The 6,579-nt window shown below is 41.0% G+C and overlaps 1 pseudogene; it reads right to left on the minus strand.

The window, feature by feature from the left end:
* Positions 1-2,866: 2,866 nt before the first annotated feature.
* On the minus strand, positions 2,867-3,175 carry Rpl27l6 (ribosomal protein L27 like 6; annotated as a pseudogene).
* Positions 3,176-6,579: the final 3,404 nt, after the last annotated feature.

The raw sequence follows: 6,579 nt of genomic DNA on the forward strand, positions 1-6,579 counted from the left end.
AGTGAGGCCAGAATATAAACACTCGAAGCAACCCTACCCTCAACTGTGGTGATATAGTTCCTTCACCTCCAAAGGTTCTATTTCCTCAGACAGTGCTACTAACTGGCAACCAAACGGGGACCTACTGCACACTCATGAACATTCTCATTCAAACTACTTCTAGAATCCCTGCACTTGGAACACTGAGGAAGTAGGGGGTGTGGCCATTGCTCTGTTGCCTGTGTTCCAGTGGCCTTCTCTACATCCATACACATATGGGTGGTCATATATTTTGTCTGTCTGAACTGGTAATGATGCCCAAGGACAAGCAAGGATCAGCAACCACATTTAAGAGTTTGTACCTATAATCCGTTCTGTAAGAGAATGGCCAGAATAAAAATCACCTCCTTTTGTAAATATTTTTGTTAAAAAATTACTTTACATGTAGAACATAAGAGTTCATTTTTCTTCTTCCAGCAGGAAACTAAGAAGTAATTTACAGAAGAATAAGTAGTTATGGACTCCTGGCATGCAAAATTACTTTCCTTTCATGGATAGAATATAATTAAATGCAAGCAGTTTTTAATTATAAGAATTTGAAGACTTTTATTTAGTTTGCCTCATTTTGAACCTAGCAGGAGTTGGTGGTTAAATCCTCTGTTTTAGGATATTTCATATACCAACATTACTTCTTGCTTTTATTATTTTTTTTGGACACACAAATACTTTCTCAATAATATTATTTCTCCTTTTGACATTCTTGGTTATATATTATGGCTTTTAAAGAAACATTTGCATGATTCAAAAGGATGTGTTTTGAGTCAGAGACTAATCATCTGAAAAATATTTTCTTTTCCATTTTGTGTACATAGATATTTAGAAAGATCTCCAAAGGTGAACAAGGGCAAATCTTTACTTTTAGAGAGGAATAAACTAAGGCATACAGAAATAAAGGGAACTCGATAGTGGGGTGTTGAGACATTTCTTGGACTAGGTAAAGTGGAGCTACACTGTGTAACCTACTGTTCCTCTCAAATGTTATGGAGAAGCCTCAGAGCCCTTACAGAAGCTCCCGGAGAGGCCCTGGATCCTGTGCTGAAACAGTGCATGTCTTCTGTGATGGACAGATGATTCAGTTTCTACACTCATGCACATCCAACATCCTCACAAAATCTCTTCCAAGGAACAGTTTATTGTCACTTAATATCATCAGAACTCATCCATACACGTGCAATGGTTGCAAAGGCAGAAGCCTTTCAGGATGGTTAAAATGAACCCAAGGAAAAGGAAATGGGGCAAACCACTAATTAGCCACATGCCCGGAGTTTCAACATATTTAACATTGCTGCCTGCACAAAAATCTCTGTTTTAAATATCACTCATCACAAGTGAGGGATATAAAACTCAGAAAATAGATTATACCTTTTGTCACAGTGTGGTGGGAGGTGACTTCCCAGAGTGCAATAGGTGACTTTTATAGAGATGAGGTAATTATTTGCCTAAGCCTCTGTGTCAAGCATGCTGCCTTCCTTTGAGATGAAGTGTTTCCAACGTTGTACAATTAACTGCTATCAGCTATTGTGTGTGATTCATCCTGAAAGAAGAAAGAAACAGGATGTGTGAAGACTTTTTGAAACAATCCACAGTTTGAAATGCAACAGGGAATTCAAATATCAGTTCCCAAGTGGGAAGCAGGCATTCAGACCCCATGAGATGTGTAAGTCTGTGACTCATTGCACGAGGTAATGAGAGGAAGAAGAATCTAGCTTTTCTTTCAGGTTGTAGATCATGCTGTTGGAGTCAGGATATCACATTCTTATTTTACTTTATTGTTTTAGAAATCTCAAGCAATCGCACTTCAAAACTGCCCTGAGATCCAGTTTGAGAGAAAACCATGTTAGCGGAGTTGTTGAAGAATGATGTGGGCTTTGAGTCCAGAAGAACTTCTGATTTCATTTAACGTTTGCAAACTTACTTACCATCTTTGCTCTTGGTGTTCTTGGGTGACTTACTTGCTCTGCAGGGCTCTTTAAATACCTGTGCTCTCAGCTTCTCTGTTTCACTTTATTTTTAAAAAATGTTTCTAAAATTCAGTTCTCATGTGTGCTTGGTATGCTCACCGACATTTATTTAAAGGGATTGTAAAGTCTCATGTCTCCCATTTAGGTCTGGGATTTGAAGGACATACATTTCCCTGTAAGAAATATTGTTGTGTGCTTGTGTGTGTGTGTGTGTGTGTGTGTGTGTGTGTGTGTGTATGTGTGTGTTGGTGTGTATTTACAGCTGTATTCAAGAGAATGGATAGATAGATAACAGTGGGTGTGTGTCATCTGCAGGAATACTGTCTATTTTCTTTGAGACAAGGCTTCTCACTGGCCTGGAGCTTACCAGTTAGACAGGCTAGTGAGCAATCTCCAAGAATCCTCCTGGCTCTACCTCCCTAGTTTTGGGATTACCAACTCAGGTCACCAAGCCCTGCATGTGTATATGGCTTCTGGGTTAGTTCCAAGCTAAGTTCTACACGCCTGGCAGACCCTTTAATGTCTGATTCGTCTATCTTGTATTACAAATGTAGTTGTTTGGTATGTGTGTGTGTGGCGGGGGTGGAGGCATTTGGGGAGCCTGTACTTTCCCATACTGTTTTGAGGCAGGGTCTCTCTTTTTATTTCTGTCAATGCCCTGTGTCCTCCTGGCTAGGAGCTCAGAGAGACCAGTGTATTTTCTTGCTTCTACCTCCCACCTTGCAGTTAGAGTCTGGGCTTACAATGGATACAACCACATCTAATTTTCTTTCCTTTTTTTGTATTTAAAAAAGTTTTTAATGACGAAAACAAAAATACGTCTAAAAGTGAAGCTTCTGGAAAAACCATTTGTTCTTCCCTGTCTTCTATCGCTCCTCAAACTTGACCTTGGCCTCCTGCCTGATCTTGTGTTTCAGTGCTGGGTCTCTGAACACATCCTTGTGGATGACAGTTTGTCCAAGAGATATCCATAGAGTACTTTGATTTTGGATTGCTTGGTGATTTTCTTCTTGCTCTTGGCAGCTGTCACTTTTCGGGATACCAGCCACCAGAGCATGGCTGTAATGGCAGTCTGAGGTACCAGCATCAATGTTCTTCACGATGAAGGCTTTGTGTCTGGAGTAGTGTTCAGCCAGGACCAGCACCACTTTCCCAGATTTCATGAATTTGCCCATTTTGACAGCAAGCAGCCAGCACCCAGCAGAAAGAATAGCCTCATCTAATTTTCTGTGTGGGTCTCCAGGTATTGAGTTCATGTCATCAAGATTGTGGGGCCATGAAAGTTACATGCTGACCTCTCTCCAAGCCTGATAAATCTCTTCAGCAGTGAGCAGAAACAATTAAGTAGAATTATTTTCTTCGATGTATCATTAAGCTTAATGGAAACAACACTAAAGAGTTTCTTTTATAGTATCCATTCCTAGTTCGGTGTTTTTGTTTGTTTGTTGGCAGGTAATTTTCGATCTATACTAATCGTGTATACATTATATTGATGATATAATCCACAAGAGGCACCTGATCTTCCTCTTTAGGTTGTCCATGCGTAGGAAGTCACAAGCAATGTCTAGCGCACTCTGGCCCACCTATAGGCAGCTGACCTCTCACTCAATGCTTTCCCTCTGCTTTGTTTTGTTCTACCTGTGGAACTCCTCTCTTCAGTCTGCTGGTCACTGAGGATCTGTCCGTACTAGTCAGTCCTCTATAGGTACAGAACCAACCACTCTAACCACAGAAAGTAATTAATAGATTTGCTTTCCCAGACAGGGACTGGATAAGGCTGCAGTAGCAGAATTCAGATTACGGAGGAGGTGAAATCAGTCACTCGAATAGAAAGAAGAATGTGGAAAGGCTAGATCAGTGGCTCTTACCCTCCATGATGCTCCAATCCTTGTGTCATGTTGTGGAGACCTCCAGCCATAAAATTATTCCATTGCTATTTCATAACTGTACTTTTGCTACTGTTGAGTCATGTATTTACAATGTAAATATCTGTGTTTTCGATGGTCTTAGGGGTGCCCTGGTGAAAGGGTCATCTGATTCCCAAAGGCGTTGAGACTCACATGATTAAGAAGGCCAATGCTGTAGCTCTGTCCCAGGCTTAAGGCCTGAGAGTTCTTTCAAGAGTCACTTATGTAAGTCATTGTTCAAAGACTCATGAATGTGCTGTCTGGTGCACAGAGCCACACACACACACACACACACACACACACACACACACACGCTTACTTTGTCCCTCAGAATAAGGTATATAGGGTATATGAATACACAGAAATTTCCTTTCCTACCTCCAGTCAGGGTCTCAGCCTGTCAGACAGGTTTATTTACAACTAGGGCAGATCTTCCCTGTTCAGTTTCCTAAATCATATGTCAATCATCTCTGGAAATCCATGCCGAATCCCCACATGACCTGTCGAGCGCAGATTGTCAGTTCTCTAGGCAATGTCAATTCAGTCAACTTGGCTGGCTGGATTAAGCACCACAGAGTTTGATATTTGCGTTTCCTTCAGACTGTAGCATCATTTCCCACTGATATTTGAATTGGGCATTTGTCAATTCTGAAGGAGCCCACAGACTGTTATACTAAAATACAAAACTTCGACATGCTGATCATTTAAGATTAAGCCCTTTGGAGCTGAGCTGACTGATACCCCATGACCTCATACCTGCTTACAGAGTCCAACAAGGCAGCAGAGGACTCCCTTTGTGTTTGTTCTCTGACCCTAGTTTCTTTCAGGAAGTGTGTAAGTCAGAAAGAAAGCTTGAGGGTATCAGCATGTCTGTATAGACGTTGCCATAAGCTATTTCTATTTGCTGGACCTAAAGGAAATCTCCCACAAGCTATTTTCTGGTCCTGAGGGCTATCTTTCTGAACAATCGTTACCTCCCTATGCCCAGACTCACCTATGTTCCTCAGCTTCCCTCCCCGTTATCCAGGACAAACAAGCACATGAGCCCTACTGTGCTAAGCAGTAATCTCACCCTGCAATTTCCTCTGTGCAGGTTAATAATTTTGTGTCTCATTTTTCCTGTTGATCTGTCCACATCAGCTCGCCCTTCTCAACGCAGGCTTCACTGTCCCATCTGCCTTTCTGTTACTGCAGCCCACCCTGTATTTACCTAGTTTGTGAATGTTATCTGTTTGACATCATTTCTAGTCTGAGGGTTTAGATTTCTATTGCTTCATTTTATGGTGTCAGCGTGGCACTGACTCCCAGAAGGTAATCTTTTCATGAATGAGTGACTGAAGTGAGTGAATCTTGGAAGAGTAAAGCTTTACTTCAGGGTCTCAGGCACAGTGTGTGATAAAAGTTCCAGAGCACTTAGGATTTATTACTAAGGGATAGGGTATTGTACAGTATAGGCAAATTCATATTGTTATTTTTCCAGGTGAAAGATATGTATTGATGTCTTATATTTTTCTCTCCACAGGTCCGCGTGTTTATACAGAGGATGCTTAGATTCATCCTCAGATAAGAAGCATACCCCATTCCTATTAGCTACTTGGGTTGCTGCTTCCCAAGCTACTTCCTCTGCATCAGATGGACCCTGTATCTTCCCCATCACTAACAATGCAGTCAGCGTCTCTCCTTGTTTACCTGAAGTAAGAGCTGATCTCGGCAATCTCAGTGCTTCCTCCGGGAAAGCAGTGACAGGAATTCCACAGTGGCATCAGTGACAGACTAGAAGAGTCACCTGTCTTCTCCAAGCAAGATAATTGCAGTGGTAAATTCTAGAAGTCTTAACTGAGTGTCAGTTTTCTCGCTGTGAGTTTTATTTAAAGTGTACAACAATCCTGCACTGTGTGTACTGTTCTCATTACCATCGTACTGGTGAGAGTTGCAGACACCATTACTCAACTTGCCTAAGGTTATAAGAAGGTACCAGAGCCAGGGACTCCTTGCCAATAGCCTGTCTCTAGACTGGAAGCTTTCAATAACTGCTAGATGATAATATTTCTGTCCTTTCTCCTCTATAACTTCTTCTTGTATATCCATGAAACCAAGGACCCTTTTCCATTACAGCAAGAGTCTTCTTTGGTTCATGAAGCATTTTTCTTCCACTGTAACATCTAACATTCTAGGCATCTACTTTGACTCTTTTAAGATTTGTTGAAAGATGAATATTCCTGGGGTCTTATGGGCTACACTTTTAAACAAAGAGTAGATTCAGTTTGCCCAAGTGTTTAGACTGCTACATGCAATTTTCATTAATGCTCAATTTTATTCTTATATAATGTCTTCTTGTAGTTAGCTATTTCTCTGTTTTGCTCTGAGTCCTAAACAGCTAATATCTAAGGGAAGTGTTTCCTAGAAAGTTTGAAATAATTGTACACATGATATTTAATTATCTCTAGGATTATTGTGTATGTGCATACAGTGTGTGTGGCGAGCATGCCACTAGAGGCCAACTCTTGTTTCTGTTTCTCCAATTTGTATTCCAGAGATGGGAATCAGGGTGTTAGGCTTCACAAATGCCACTTTTACCTGCCGAGCCACCTCCTTATACTGACTACTTACCTAATTACTTTCCTTAAAATTTACCAACTATAATCCCTAGAAAAAAACCTCTCACCCCTACT

The sequence above is a fragment of the Rattus norvegicus genome, chromosome 1, assembly GCF_021556685.1.
Source record: "Rattus norvegicus strain SHRSP/BbbUtx chromosome 1, alternate assembly SHRSP_T2T, whole genome shotgun sequence".
Lineage (NCBI taxonomy): Eukaryota > Metazoa > Chordata > Mammalia > Rodentia > Muridae > Rattus > Rattus norvegicus.